Raw genomic sequence first — 17,389 nt, 5'->3', positions numbered from 1 at the left:
TGTATTGTTTATATTGTATATACCACTGCCACCGGGTGCTTGCCCACTTGCAGTGTAAATAAATACATACATACAAGTCTGACATGAGCCGCAGTAAAATAGCCGATTTTTGAAAAGAAGCTGGATTAAGGAACAAACTGGAAAGATGTTGAAAGATTAAAATAAATAGCTTTTCAGATTATTGCTTGACCTCTTTACTTTAAATTTAGTAGACCTATACGGAAATGGGATTTTCCGAGCAATCAGAAAGTATGATTCTCGGCTGGAATAATCCTACCCTTCTGAATGAGATTGGAATGTCATTTTTCAAACAACAGTTTGTAAATGTCTATAGTTTGAGGTTTTAGTACGTACTTTGTTTCTTACAGGGAGCAGCTAAAATGCATGTGTCCCACATCTCCTCTTATTTTCTTCCTAATCCAGTAAAGCTAAACAGGCTTGGAGTACTGTTGTGCCGTTCATTTCACTCAGTTCTCTAGTTTTAGTACTTACAGTATAAAGTGCAAGCGAGTTTATCTACTGCTTTTAACTAACTAAAATGGCCCCTGTATCTTCAACCCTAACGACAAAAATAAAATCATGGATTGCGATGGACGAAGCTTTCACTACAGATGGAAAAATAGTAATGTGTCAAGTGTGCGGTAAAAAAAGTCGGGTGCTCTATGAAATCACAACTAGAGAGTCTTACCTATCCTATCCATACCTGCCAGATATTGACATTAAATATTTTCATGATTTTACATATTTTGGTACATATTCAGCTTATATTTCTTACATAAATATGTACATATTTCACACCTTGATATTACATGGGACACACTCACGGACAGGAGAACGCGAATTCGATTATGCGCACTGTTCAAAACATACAGAGGTGAGCCTGCCTGGAGAGAAATAAAAAATAGGTTGCAGCCGCCAAATTACTCTTCAAGGAACGACCACTCATATAAATTGAGGGAAAGAAGGCAGAGGACGGACACTGGGAAGTTTTCTTTTCTCAATCGTACTATCAGGGACTGGAATGCTTTACCTGCAGACTTACTAAAGGCTTTACCAACAACAAAAAATGTATTTAAAATAGGCTTAAGGACCTTACTAATAAACGGTAATTATACACAGTATTTAAAGGGTGTAAATGATATGTTGTTATTGAAGTGATGTATCAGTGAAGAATTATGTTGTGTCAGTGAAGTGTGTTGTATCAGTGAAGAAGTATGTCGTGTCAGTGGAGTGTGCTGTGTAAGTGAAACGTGTTCCTGTCAGTGAAGCTTTATAGTTTATAGTGGCATGCAAAGTATTTGAACAGTGAAATGTTTTTGAAGTGTTAGTGAAATCAGGATGGAATCAGTGAAATGTGTCGTAGTTCCATTGCAGTGAGTGAGTTGACAGCGAAATGAGTGTAATTTGAAAGGTACTTGTGCAGATATGAACATATCATACTCGTGGGTTTTAGTTCGATCTTAGTTTTAAGATACAAATTAGATTTATTTCAAATGTTATTTTAAGTGATCGTTTCATTTAATTTAGTATATTCCCTGTTGTTGTTGTGATTATTATTATTATTAATTATTGTTAGTATTAATTATTAGTATTATTATTAATTGTATTTTTAATTAATAAGTTTATTATTGTCATTATTGAGTGTAATTAGTTACCACTGCCACCGGGTATATACCCGCTGCAGTGTGAATAAATAAATAAATACATACATACATACATACATACATACATACATACATACATACATACATACATACATACATACATACATACATACATAAAAATCCGGTCCCTCGTTATTAGTATCAGGTATGAGCTTCGAACCTGTGTTCTGACAGTTGGCTAAACAAACAATATGTAATTTAAATTACACAAAATCCAGGCTCTGCTGGTGACATTTTGGTCGCCTTTACGAACTCTACTCTTTGTTAGTCCCGTGAAGTGGGGACTTCACCGAATTAAATTGTGTTATGATGGAGAAGAGTCAAATGTTTGCTCTTGTAGGCCAGGATGTGATGTTACTGCGTTTGTTTACACGTGACACTAACAAGTACCAGATGTGTTAACAGCTCTGCGGTCGAGGAGGTCCGTCTATAATTACATATGCTCTTCTCGCCTGAGGTGTTCTTCGGACTTGTGGTGACCTTGAACGCAAAGTATGTAATCTCACTCTTGAATTACTGTTCGTCCCCTCTCACTTCACGCTCGTATAATGCGCTGCGTGATGTTGGGAATCGAGATGCATGCGTTTTGCGAAAAGCATATGCGGAGACAGAACCGTTTGCTTGAGGGGGCAAAGCAAAACCATGGAATCCCCATATAACAGGGTTATGGGGGACATCATTTACCTCCTCCCCCTGTTATAGCTTGACCGTGGTACAGTATATCGGAATATGGTCATTTAATAAAGGTATTTTCTGGGGGTATGTTTCTTACAGTGTTACATCCATATCCGCGATGTTTCAGACCGAGTTAAATAGGGCTTCAACTGTAGGGTTATTTTACTGGGTTATTTTACGACGCTGTAGCAACATCTAGGTTATTTAGCGTCTGAATGAATTGAAGGTGATAATGCCGGTGAAATGAGTCCGAAAGTTACCTAGTATTTGCTCCTATTGGGTTGAGGGAAAACCCCGGAAAAAACCTCAACCAGGTAACTTGCCCCAAGCGGGATTCGAATCCGGGCTACCTGGTTTCGCGGCCAGACTCGCTGACCGTTACTCCACAGGTGTGGACTTTCAACTGTAGGTCTACTACAAATTATAATAGGGCATAACTTAAAATAATCTACTTTTCCTCTCTCAGACACTGCAACTTGTACAGTCGATCAGTCCTAGTGAAATGGAGGAGTACACGAGAGCGGAATAAGCAGACCTGATTTTCGAATACGGATAAGCCAATGGGAACAGTAGACAAGCTCACAGATTGTATCGGGTAAAGTACCCATGTAGGAGACATCCGGCCAATACCATTTTTCCACGACTGTTCCAAAATTTAAGGGAAGGAAGGCACGTAGTGCCAAATTACAATTCCATTCCCACACAACCATTTTTGCTTATAACTTTCGACTCAGTCATTCCCGGACCATGGTTCCTTATCTCAAATTGACACATGTACCCTTCGCCATCATCCCTGGAAGTTTGTAACACCAATTCGGAGACACCCTGTAGATTTTCCTCCGAACTAACAGATGATAACATAATCAAGTTTTTGCAAAATTTTGACATGGGTGGTTTTTAAAAAGATGTCTTCATATTTAAAAACGTGTCAATAGAATAGAAATGATACAGTTAGACTGTTAGAAGGATCAAATTTCATCTGAATTTATCATTCGTGAACATTCCATAAAATAAAAGTTTCAAATTCTAGTTATTTTTAAAAATAATCCTCAGCTTAACGACACACTTCTGCAAGTGACCAGAGAGCTTCTTTATTTCTTATTGAAAAAAAAAAGTCGTAGAGGAATTATGTTACATATTCACTGCGATTCTGATTTTCTGTTTCCGAATTAAATAAAATTTCGTTCTTCATACGAATATGCCCGTACATCCGTTTAGATAAAAATACAAATGTTGAGAAATACAAATAAGTTAAAACTAAGAACCATGCATATACCGTATTTGCTCGCGTAATTTGCGCCCCCGCGTATTTTGCGCATCCTAATTTTTAAGGGATTATTTTGAACTTTATTTTTGCTCCGTGTATTTTGCGCACACATCTTACGTACATATTTTTTTCAGTGTAGTAGGGATTTTCCTTCCCTACAGTCCATCGTAGGTCATTCACCAGCAACTGAAGTACCTGCTTCAGAAAGAAATCCCAAAGTCCCGCTACTTTAACAATGCTTAATCCTGGCTTCACACCCCAAAAAGTTAAAAATTGCGCTGAAATTTGTCGTGTCCAAGTCTCCCGTATTTTTCTGGTAGAAAACTGGACATCCTAATTCTTATAGAAAATAGAAAAATGGTTACAAAATAGAAACTATAAGACGAATTTGTTTCAAACTACTTTTACAATCAAACGCATCTAATGTCACCATACATACAGCTGGCGCCAGCGTTTTTGGCGTGTCCTAGATATATAGTGCCCAGTTTTTGAGCATGTTGCTAGTTCAACTGAGAATGGTACCACTTCATATACACGTCACATCAGCCATTTGCCAAACACAGTTGTCAGACTGACTGCGGCAAATGTAAAACACTCGCACTTAACGTTCCCATTACTTATTTCACACGCCAAAAGCGGTGACACGGACTATACAGTACATTCCGCCAACAATAAAAAAATGAAAGGCAGGAGTATTCCATTGAAGAATGTGTGTTTGTTGTGGGTTGTTATTGTGTCACAGGGTCTTTCCTTGAAACCCAACAACAGTTCGGGACGAAGTCTGGAGGGGGCAATACGAAATACACGAATCCCAATTACACCCAGTGAAAGTGGGAGTATGATGCGCCATATCAGGTTTAAGAATTATCGAACCAATTTTTTTCTTTCCGAGATACCTTTAATACGCATAGAAAAAGATACTCACATGGTTTGTGGAGCCACTTGATGACGTGGAACTAACGCAAAGAATATTTTCAACAAGATGGGACTACCTGCCATTATATCCTAAACATCAATAAAAACAATCCAGTTATATTACTATGATGTACCGAAGTACATATGGAATTTCAGTGCAGTAATTCTGCGTTTCCATACGGTGAAGAATCGGTAGAACGGAGAAAAATTCTCTCCGGCACCAGGACTCGAATCCGGGTTTCCAGCTTTACGTGCTGGCGCGTTATCCACTAAGCCACACCGGATTCGTCGAGACTTGAGTCCGGTGTGGCTTAGTGAATAAAGCGCCAGCACATAAAACTGGGGTTCGAGTCCCGGTGCCGGAGATAATTTTTCTTCGCTCTACCGATTCTTCACAATATCCAGTTATTTTGACAACCGAATAATTTCTGCTGGTCTGTGGCCCCCACGTTCGCCTGATTTTACCAACCCTGATTTCTTGCCTTGAATCAATCTCAGGTGCATTGTTCTTTGTTTGCTTTGTTTCTGCGTTACGGGTCTAACCGCTTTACAACTCCTCCCGAAGAAAAACATATTATGAAGGATTTTATGCCCTTTAAAATCCATCACTCTCCTCCGGGTATGAACTCACGACCCTCGGATGCAGAGGCTAGTATCTTAACTGTTAAACCACCGAGGACGACAAGTAACAAAGGAAGAAATTTACAACTGAAAGCAGAATATTATCCGGATCTATGCGGTAATGATGTAATAATTAAATAAAAGTGACAAGAAAGCTTATGCAGGCCTACTCCTCATTAGAGAAATCCAGCTACACAAGAGCTTTGTTCCCCAATAATTTCAGAGGAATTACCAGAGGTTATTCAGAACCTATGATCGCTGAATTCTGACTGTATACATAACATAGATCCAAATACTATAACGAAGGGAAATTCCCACGTTTCGTGTTATAATTTGATGGATTCAGAGATAAAATACACAAAGTTAATTAAAGTAATTTCTACATCCACGCAGTGATTTTCTTCATGCTAGAGTGTTTTATAAGCACTTCTCCGTATTTCTTTCGTCCCTTATCGGTCTCCTCATCAAACGAAACTTAACGACATACACAACATTCAGAAAAATGTGACTTTAGTAAACTTACAACATCATTTTACATATGGGCAGTTACAAAGATATAAATATGACCTTAATTACTTAAAAAAAGATGCATTGTTAGTCAAAATACACCTTCCACTGGAGGCCTATGCACAAATTCTGAATGAACCGAGTAGAATTTCAGATGGATGAAGTAGATATTATAAAGATTTTTTTCTTCTGTCACAATGTCTACATTTCCTTGTTATTCATTAACATTCTTACTATCAGCAAACAGAATAACAGTGTCACATTATATGGAAGCCATCTGCGACTATTTCTGTGACGAAACGTTTAATAGGAGAAGTACGATCAAGAAGTAATGCGTTACCTAGGCAACAAATAACTGAACTAGTCCGACAGCCAACCATTTAAGGCGCTCAATTTACCAATCACATAATGCGGTTAGTTATTCAATCAGCTTGTTCATCAGTTAATGCATTCAGTTTACCAATCAGTTAATTCAGTGAGTCAGTTTACCAATCAGTTAAATCAGTGAGTTAGTTTAGCAGTCAGTAATTCATTCAGTCAACTTACCAATCAGTTAATTCAGTGAGTTAATTTACCAGTCAATTAATTCAGTGAGTCAGTTTACCAGTCAATTAAGTCAATGAGTCAGTTTACCAATACGTTAATTCAGTGAGTTAGTTTATCAGTCAGTCAGTTCACTCAATCTGCTTACCAACCAGTTAATTCAGTGAGTTAATTTACCAATCACTAAATTCAATGAGTCAGTTTGCTAGTCAGTTAATTCAGTGAGTCAGTTTACAAATTAATTCACTGAGTTAGTTTACCAATCAGTTCATTCAGTGAGTCAGCTTACCAATCATTTAACTCAGTGAGTCAGTTTACCAATCAGTTAATTCAGTGAATCAGTTTACCAGTCAGTTAATTCAGTGAGTCAGTTTACAAATCAGTTAATTAACTCAGTCAGCTTACCCATCAGTTCATTTACTGAGCCAGCTTACCAATCATTTAATTTAATGAGTCAGTTTGTCAGTAAATTAATTCAGTGAGTCAGTTTACCAATCAGTTAATTCAGTGAGTCAGTTTGTCAGTAAATTCATTGAGTCAGTTTACCAATCAGTTAATTCAGTGAGTCAGCTTATCAATCAGTTCATTAACTGAGTCAGTTTTTCAATTAGTTAATTCAGTGAGTCAGTTTACCAATCATTTAACTCAGTGAGTCGATTTACCAATCATTTAATTCAGTGAGCCAGTTTACCAATCAGTTAATTAACTCAGTCAGCTTACAAATCAGTTCATTCACTGAGCCAACTTACCAATCATTTAATTCAGTGAATCAGTTTGTCAGTAAATTAATTCAGTGACTCAATTTACCTATAATTTAATTCAGTGAGTCAGTTTGTCAGTAAATTATTTAGTGAGTCAGTTTACCAATCAGTTAATTCAGTGAGTTAGCTTACCAATCAGTTCATTAACTGAGTCGGTTTTTCAATTACTTAATTCAGTGAGTCAGTTTATCAGTCAATTAATTCAGTGAGTCGGTTTACCAATCATTTAATTCAGTGAGCCAGTGTACCAATCAGTTAATTAACTCAGTCAGCTTACCAATCATTTAATTCAGTGAGTCAGTTTGTCAGTAAATTAATTCACTGAGTCAGCTTATCAATCAGTTCATTCACTGAGTCAGTTTACCAATTACTTAATTCAGTGAATCAGTTTCAGTGTACCAATCAGTTAATTAACCCAGTCAGCTTACCAATCATTTAATTCAGTGAGTCAGTTTGTCAGTAAATTAATTCACTGAGTCAGCTTATCAATCAGCTCATTCACTGAGTCAGTTTACCAATTACTTAACTCAGTGAATCAGTTTACCAGTCAATTAATTCAGTGAGTCAGTTTACCAATCATTTAATTCAGTGAGTCAGTTTAGCAGTCAGTTAATTCACTCAGTTAATTAATTCAGGGATTAATTCACTTATTTCAATAATTCACTCTATCGTTCACTCGTTCATAATGGTCCTTCTATGCATTCATTCGCACAATAATTACTCTTTCAGTTATTTAACTAAAAAGCCAGTCAGTCAGAAGTCGCAGTCCAAGAGTGACAGTGCAAAACGTAACGAGTCAGTAAGTCATTTAAACATTGTGTTTAATTTAGTGACTTTAACGGAACTACAGACGTGTTAATGACCTTACTAATGCTGCTCGCTTATTCAATCACCTAAAATGTTGAGGTTTGCGGGAAAACCAGGTTCCATTCGTTCGTTGACAATCTGCCGGAAGTTGACACATTGCATGGCATTGCGTGAGAGGTCAACAAAGATGCACAGACAAGGCGTACTTGCTGTCCGAAACCTCTTTGTTTTTGTGTCGCTACATGGGAAAACATCTGACTGTAGAGTACTCTCGATTACATACAGGGCTTTCATTTCTAAACTTCGCAGTCTATATAACTAATTATTTAAATTGAATTCAATTTAGACAAAAAACACGTCAATTTAGATATTGAGGGGGAAATTTGAAACCAGGCTTAATTGCATTTTAGATTTCACCCCCCATCCCCAGCCTCCCCCACTTTGAAATTTCAATGGCACCCCTATATTTTCATACTTAAATATGAAAGAGCGTTCAATTGTTTATACACCCCATTCATTTGTTTTCGCATATTTTGTTTTCTATCGTCGCCTGACAACCTGTATTTTTGTTATTATCAGTTGATTGTAGGATGAAAACACAGCTTATTTTGCGTAATTTCCTAAATTTAATCACTAAGGATGGTTTATGTTCTCTCTTGAAGGGTATACACCATTTTAACCCATTTATGCCCATAACTTTTTTTTGTTGAATATTTTCATAATTTTCGCACCGCCACATGAAACTGAAATGGAAGTTAATTATTGTGTTGCAGGCTCCTTTGATTCTTCTAGTATACACAGCAATGAAATAAAAGTTAATTTTATAATTCATTCCTTTGCATTTTTGCAGAACAATAATTAATGCAGAATGTTGCAACATTAGGCAGATATGGGTTAAAATAATTTAATACACAAACACAACTAGTACATGAAATGCTCAATAAGTTTTTGTAGCTTTATTCTCTTCAACTCTATCAACAATAACAACAATCCAGGTGTCTGTGGAGTTATGTGTACTACGGTGAGTGTATGTGTAAGTTTTTTTTAAAGATGGTTATTTAACGACGCTGTATCAACTACAAGGTTATTTAGCGTCGATGAGATTGGTGATAGCGAGATGGTATTTGGCGAGATGAGACCTCGGATTCGCCATAGATTACCTGGTATTCACCTTACGGTTTGGGAAAACCTCGGAAGAAACCCAACCAGGTAATCAGCCCAAGAGGGGATCGAACCCGCGCCAGAGCGCAACTTCAGACCTGCAGGCAAGCGCCTTATGTGTAAGTGTAGTGTAGGGAATGGGTGGTAGGTAGGTTGATAGGTTATTTTACGACGTTTTATCAACATCTCAGGTTATTTAGCGTCTAAATGAGATGAAGGTGATAATGCCGGTGAAATGAGTCCGGGGTCCAGCACCGAAAGTTACCCAGCATTTGCTCATATTGTGTTGAGGGAAAAACTCTGGAAAAAACCTCAACCAGGTAACTTGCCCCGGCCGGTTTTCGAACCCGGACCACCTGGTTTCGCGGCCAGACGGGCTAACCGTTACTCCACGGGAATGAGTGAAGTTGATGATGAAGGTGAGGAAGGAAGAAGGGGAAACCCGATGCCGGCACGTAGCCTATTCCTGTCGAATAGCACCAAGGGGGCCGCCAGGCTTAACGTCCCCATTCGACGGACGAATCAACAGTGACATATGTCTTCCCTTCACATGCACTGCGGAGAGATTTATGATTTAGCCCAATTTAGTGATTAGAAGTTGTGCACCGCCGTGTCTCCTACTCCCGGGGTAGAAATTTTACATTAAAATTTCAGACCCCACCGGGAATCGAACCCGGGCCGGCTAGTCTGGAGGCAGACACGCTGCTACAGAGTTAACTAGGCGGATTCTTTTGTTATTGTCTGTTTCGTAAGTGTGCTCTGTAACACTACGAATATGATTAAACAGAATATTCCCAAAGTCTTGTCCATATAGCTTCCGACTAAAAAAAGTTACTACCAATAGAAAAGGAAGTGAAAAGTTGCGAGGTTGCAGAGTGGGAGGAATAATTCTGGTCAGGGATTGCTTATAAATGTGCAGGAGGCTCGAAGGTCAATAGGTCGCTGGGTTACGTAACACTGAGCTGACGGTCGCCTACTGTATATAGACAGTGCAGCCAGTGGGATGCGCATAATGATCTGTAGGGGAAGACGGGGCGAGTTCTGTTATTTAGGGGACCGCTTTATTTACAAACAAGAAATCACATTCAAGGGTAAAGCTATTCAATGAAAAGAACCACTTACAAAAGGATACAAAGGCTGACAATTTACAGACGTCAATAGCAGAACTGCAAAAGATTTTTTCCACAACTTGTACAGATCTGGACAAATCATTTGGCGTCCTCCTTATAATCATAACATTAAATTTATTACATATGCTCTGTGTAAACCAGTTTACTGTACTGTGCTGCCAAGAGACGAACCGTGTCAATGCTATAGCAGGTCGCTGCTATATGTTTGTTATCATCATTCTGTGGTTATAGTAACATGCGTTACAAGAGCGGTATGTTGAAGTTTTCATGTTCGAGGAAAAGTTTGAAAAAGCGAAACGTAGTTGAGCTTTTTTAATTTCCGAGAATTGAAAGAAAACATACCGCTCGTGTATCGTACATTATTTTGTGCGAAGATCGTTTACCTGAAAGAGGAATTTCTAATTAGTTGCAATGAAATCTCCATCTTGGTTTCTGTTCAATGACAGAAAATTTGCAAAACAAAAATATCTATCTTCAACATTGTTGCTTTAAAATGTTTTCTGTGTTTACTATACTCCAGCAGGTCGTGATATACGTCTGTCTTTTTTTCCCCCAGTCTATAAATGCGAACTTAAAACAAACGGTAAGGTTATGTAATGATTTATTTTTCATTTTAATATTTTAACAATATTATTTATATAACATATTGCAGTAATAACATCGGTATTTGAACTCTTGTTGATTTTTCACGGCTTCCTTAATGTTACTCGCATCACGAATGCAGTAACTTTAGTGGAGTTATAGAGTTTACTTAATTTTTGCAAATACTTAAAAACAATAATTAACAGTGCAATTTTGGTGAAATTGCAGTGGTAAGTTTCCAATTTATAATTATTACTATATTGAACGTCTCTAAAAATAATATGTTAAAAGCCTAAAGTAGTAAAATCAATATGTCAGGTAAAAAGAGAGAAATTGTTATGTGTGTTAGGTTGGGAATACTGAATGTGGAATTTTAGACTTTCCGCGGATTGGTTTTGTGCGGAAATCAAGCAAATACGCACGATCTCGCACAAAATTACATACCTACCAACTTTCATGGATAATGCCCGAGTTACTCGCATTTACCTCACGACTTCCGCTCCCTCGCAATAATAATAATAATAATAATATACCACCTCTGTGGTGTAGGGGTCTGCATGCTGGTCTCTTACGCAGAGGGCCCGAGTTTGATTCCCAATCGGGTTGAATTTCCTGGTCGTTTTTCAGGGTTTTCCCTCAACCGTAAGGCAAATGCCAGAAAATTCGGGCCACTACATCCCTGAATATCACCGGCCTCATTCATCACCAAAATCACATTCATAACAAATCAGTAGGTAATACATATATATACATATTACTATTATTACTATTATTATTACTATTATTATTATTATTATTATTATTATTATTATTATTATTATTATTATTACTATCTCTGTACGTCGATCCTTTTTCAGCAGATGTACGAATAATGCGGTTAGATCTTCAATTTAAACTCACAGATTTACAATATGATGTTAAATGAAAGCTAGATGTAGGGACTTTACAAATGTTGAATTTTTCAAATTTTTGGCAAAAATAAATATCCGAAGCTTCGTTCTTTCGCTTTCTCTTTTGAAGCCATGTTCGCTACAACTTACGTTTGTGAAAAATTATTTTCAACAATGAAAATAGTGAAAACCAAATTTAGATCAGACTGACAGACAAATACCTTCGTGATCAACTACTACTGGCAGTAAATGACATAATTCCTGATTTTGAAACTCTGTCGAAGGGTCATTTTGAAGACAGTTAATTTTAGGTTGTGATAATGTGTCCTATGTTTTCTTATTCATTTCTTTCTTCGTTACACGTACTAAACATTAGTTTGTAGCCTTGTACTGTATAAAATTGTATTTAGGTCTTAGTGCTTGACGTAAGGAAAATGAAAATCCGTTAATAAGTCAGACAGTTGCTTCACTTCCCCTTCGGGTGTCCGCCTCCCTCCATAGGTGCTATGCACGTTGCAGCTTACACAGTGGCTCGGCGTACGATGACATTTTCGCCACGGCTGGCTTAGGCTATAGTTTTGTTCATTTTGTGTCAGCCTTGTCACTGACTTATGGGCCTTCTCCACGAAACCTAATTTTCAAGCGCACATGTCACAACAGAAATACTGTTTGACTTGTGTATTTTTCTAAAAAATGGTATATCTAGCCCTATAGAACAGGAATTAGCAATAAATTCATTTTTGTTAAAATCCGACTTTTGGAGTTTCTAAAAAAACCGATTGAATTGTGTTTAGGTCTACATTTGTTTCTTTCTTGTATCTCGTTTTGTAACTCATCTCTGACTGATACATTCTAGGTTCACAGCTAACCGATTCGAACCGACAAAGTGATGATAAGCTCCATTCAGAAATGTTAGCTACGTGATGTGCTGCACAATACCACATAATGACCTTTAATGCATAAGCAACGATGCTTTGAACTTTTACCTACAGGGACTTTGGGATTTCCAATCTGAACGTGGGATAATCCGACCTGCAAAGAGCTGAATGCTACAAGTTCACAAACAGGTCCCTTGTACGTCACACTTGTACTAATTATTTTTGATAAAACTCTTTGGGGGGGGGTGATGAGTGAAATTTCTATTTTCTCCATTTTTCAAGCTACGTCCTTGATTTTTATACATATAATCACAGTGTGATGAATAATGACGTGATGAAGTTTCATGTCAATCAGTTTCTGAGTTATTAATAGAAATATTAAAAAAAAAATTGCATATTAACAACACAGTACAAATATTAACAAAAATATTTTGAAAAATTAGCATATTAACAAAAAAAACAAAACAAATATTACCAAAAATATTTTGAAAAAAAAAATAGCATATTAACAAAACAAAACAAATATTAACAAAAGTATTTTGAAAAATTATCATATTAACAAAACAAAACAAATATTAACAAAAATATTAAAAAAATTAGCATATTAACAAAACAAAACAAATATTAACAAAAATATTTTGAAAAATTAGCATATTAACAAAACAAAACAAATATTAATAAAAATATTTTGAAAAAATTAGCATATTAACAAAAATATTTTGAAAAAATTAGCATATTAACAAAACAAAAGAAATATTAACAAAAATATTTTGAAAAAAATAGCATATTAATAAAACGAAACAAATATTAACAAAAATATTTTGAAAAAAATAGCATATTAACAAAACAAAAACAAATATTAACAAAAATATTTTGAAAAAATTAGCATATTAAGAAAACAAAACAAATATTAAAAAAAAATATTTTGAAAAAATTAGCATTTTTCAAAATGATGTATATCGCTCACTTTTTCAGTAAAGTGTCTGTGTGTGTGTGTGTGTTTTTTTTTTTTTTTTGCAAAACAGTGACGTATTTAGAAAAAAACATCACGCATTAGTTTTCCTACTATACATCTTTACTACAAGAGGATGGAAAAATTTTTATACCTAAAAATAGAAAATTTTCAACCCCACTATAAATATTTCATTTCTTATTTCAAAGAGTATTCATTTTATCATAAAACTCATGACGCTATTTTGTTAAGGGGTTAGGTACAGCTTACAGCAGTAAAATTTTGGAAATATTCAACATTTTTTCCTCCATTACTGTATCTTGTACAATAATGAAAACTGGTATGTGTGAAACACTGTCCTGCTATATGACAAAAATATTTTTACGATTTAAAAAAATTATTTACATTTTTCTTTTCAAAATTCAGTTCACTGTGCAATGACGAAGCGTTTCCCACATAACTAAAAAACTATCCAACATTCTGTGATGAAATTTTTTCTGTGTATTTATGCATGTCATATCTACAATATGATGCAAGATCACTTCTCTACCTTTGATAGATTGTCTAATAAAAACAAATGCATTAAAAATGGTCAAATATCAGTATTTTCTATTACACAAAATAAAAAAAATATATTATTTATTAAGGAATGTAGTTGAAAGAGCATGATATTGTAAACATGTGTTTCAGGAATAAAATAAAAGAGAGAGAACATGAAAAAGTTAACAAGTTTATGAGTTATGAGGAAAACGCTTCATCACTGCACAGTGAACTGCCACCATTATGATTTTTGAAGAAAAAAAAAAGAAAATAAATATTTTTTTAAATCGTAAAAATATTTTTTTTTTGTATAGCAGAAGGACAGATTTTCAAACATACCAATTCTCATTTTTGTACAAGATACAGTAATGAAGGCAAAAAATCTTGAATATTTCCAAAATTTTACTACTGTAAGCTGTACCTAACCCCTTATACACAGTGTATAGAACATGCAGTAAAATTTCATGTTCTTATGATCAGAATTGTAAGAGCCTTTACACTTCGAACTTGACGAAATGTGCTGAAAAAAGTGTGATAAAACAGCTTGTAAAATTTGCATGGAATTAAAATTCAGGGATGTAGCCATTTGTATATTGCATAATTTTTATGATTTCGAGCGCTGCAGAGCATTGGAACTTGCTCAACATATAAATACGAGATTGCTGATTCATTTTTCACAAGAAAACAAAAATGCGATTTTTAACTGAAAATGACCAACCTAAGATAAATAAATTATATCACTGACACCACAAATCAGTATCTTCTTATATTAAACTACTTAAGTAATAAATTATAATCAAAATGCAACAATTTCACTATACTCTTTGCTACATTAGTGGTTGTTACCTATTGTAAATAAAAGTAGACTATAGTTTTCTTCTGTTAATTAAAATTAAAACTTATTTATGAACTAGCCGTACCCATGCGCTCCGCTGCACCTGTTAGAAATAAATATAAAGTAATTACATAATTAAAATAGGACGTTTGATCCAGGGAACATTCGTGTTTGATAGAAGGATAAATCGTTTAATATGTCACTTAATTTAAATTGTATTTAAATAATTAAAATGCGACCATTTTGGTCCAGAGACCACTCATTTGGTGCAATGACAATTCCTTTATGTTTCTTATTTGTTATTACATGCAACCATAGTTTAATGAATGTACAAAATAGCCTATTAAGTTTCTGTGTGTAAGAAGTTATTTTAATCTAATATCAAAGACGGACATCTGTTGTCTCCATAGTTTTGATCTAGAGGCACTTTTTGTTTCACAGTGTTCTTTGTAATATTTTAACACAATTTATTTTTATAGATGTAGTGTTAGAGTTTGCATATAGTTCACCATAACTGAAATGAGCATGAAAAAATGCATCAGAATCTACATTATCTAAATTTCGATCTGAGGTCAGATGTCCGTCTTTGATATTAAGCTATTCAGTTACTGTAATAACATTATAGCATTATGTCCATCTAGAGAAACTACACTTTCCAATGGTGAAATAATAATTAATTATACAAATCGGTTAATTTAGCTTCCGATATTATTTCATACAAACACATAAACATTGTCTGTAGGCTAAGTTTAATAGCTTTCGATTGTTGCTGTCCAAGGCCCCTTTTTCGATTGGTGTTGTCCAAGGCCCCTTATAGATGAAGTCATTTGTTATTTCATTGCGTTATTTTAATTTTAAAACTTATTTATCTCATTAAATATCAGTCCTATCAAACTTTTGTAAAGAATAAAACTTATCGGAAAGCATTTTTAAAGAAACTTTTGTTATGTAACATTTTTCACAAAAATCAATAATAAGCGAGATATTTCGATTTATTTAATTCAGGCCCCCTTATAACCCCCTTTTAAATAATGTATTTTGAATTCCATATAGCCTAAAATGTAAGTTACAACGAACTTAATTTATATTCCAATTTTCATATAAATCGGTTTAGCCATTATCGCGTGAAAAGGTAACAAACATACAGACAGACATACAAACAAAAATTTCAAAAATGCGATTTTCGGTTTCAGGGTGGTTGATTATATATGTTAGGATCAATTATTTTTGAAAAATCGAAAATTACCAGAAAAATTTCGGCTACAGATTTATTATTAGTACAGATAAAATTGTGTGTTCATTTGATTACACCTACTTCATCTTAATAGTATATACATGTAAATTATGTATCGTATAGTATAAAGGCCCGCTCCCACTTAGCGGAATCGAATGGAACAGAATTTCTCTTCACAATATATTTAAATGGAAGATAGCAGAAAGCGGCGCGTCGAATCGAATCGAACAGAACAGAATATTCAGGAGCTAGAACATTTATTCCACTGACGGAACACAATTTCTTGTTTCGGGTATGATCGTAAGTTCTAGTAAAGCCTTCGTGAAGAAACAGATAAACCATATCCATTTTTGCCGACGTAATTCATTTACTATCGAAAGTTATTGCTGAAATAGTACGTATACAAAAATCACAATTTAATATGAACGAAGAAAAATTCGAACGATTCCGTTCGATTCCGCTAAGTGAGAGAGGGCCTTAAGTAGGATAAGAAGTTAAAAGTAGATCTATATGTGAAAGCTGAAAATGTACCTAGTAAAAAGTGAGGTAAACTTGACAATAAAACAAAAAACTTAAACTACGATAACAGCCCTATTTTCGACTTAAATAATAAAAGATGCTTAAGAAATGGAGAAAAATTAATTCACTTAAAAATATGTTGAATCTGGTATTACGATTGAAATTTTATTTATTTTTTTTTTTTAACAATTCAGTTTACCCTAGTTTACGGTATAGAAAATAGTTAATTTCAGTGGAAATAGAGAAGGAATACACCACGCGATATGCTCTATAGCTAATGTCTTTTCTAAAAAATCTCCCCCCCCCCCCAAGCAAAAATCTGAAATGATGCTCCTAACAAATATACAATAGAATCAAACATTTTAATAATAATAATAATAATAATAATAACAATAATAATAATAATAATAATAATAATAATAATGGTTTATTTAATCTGGCAGAGTTAAGGTCATACGGCCTTCTCTAACACTCAGCCAGGAGTAAAACTACGATACAAAAAACACTACAAATTTACGAAGTAAAGTACACTACAATTTTACACACAAAACTGAAGTAAATAATCATAATATAATGTAAATAACAAGTAAGTAGAAATGAGACGTAATATATAACATATAGAAAGAAAGGAAAACGCATAACAAAATGCATTTAGATCGTAGGCCTACTTTGTAAATGTTTTTTTTTTTTTAGTTCCTACCAAAATGTCACAGCTTCCGGCATAGCATAGTTAAGACGCTTGCCTGCCGATCCGGTGTTGCTCTCGGGCGCGGGTTCGATTCCCGCTTGGGCTGATTACCTGGTTGGGGTTTTTCCCCAACCGTAAGGCGAATGTCAGGCAATCTATGGCGAATCCTCGGCCACATCTAGTCAAATATCATTTCGCTATAATCAATCACCTAGTAATT

The sequence above is a fragment of the Periplaneta americana genome, chromosome 2, assembly GCF_040183065.1.
Source record: "Periplaneta americana isolate PAMFEO1 chromosome 2, P.americana_PAMFEO1_priV1, whole genome shotgun sequence".
NCBI classification, from domain to species: Eukaryota; Metazoa; Arthropoda; class Insecta; order Blattodea; family Blattidae; genus Periplaneta; species Periplaneta americana.
This window is presented reverse-complemented; position numbering follows the sequence as displayed.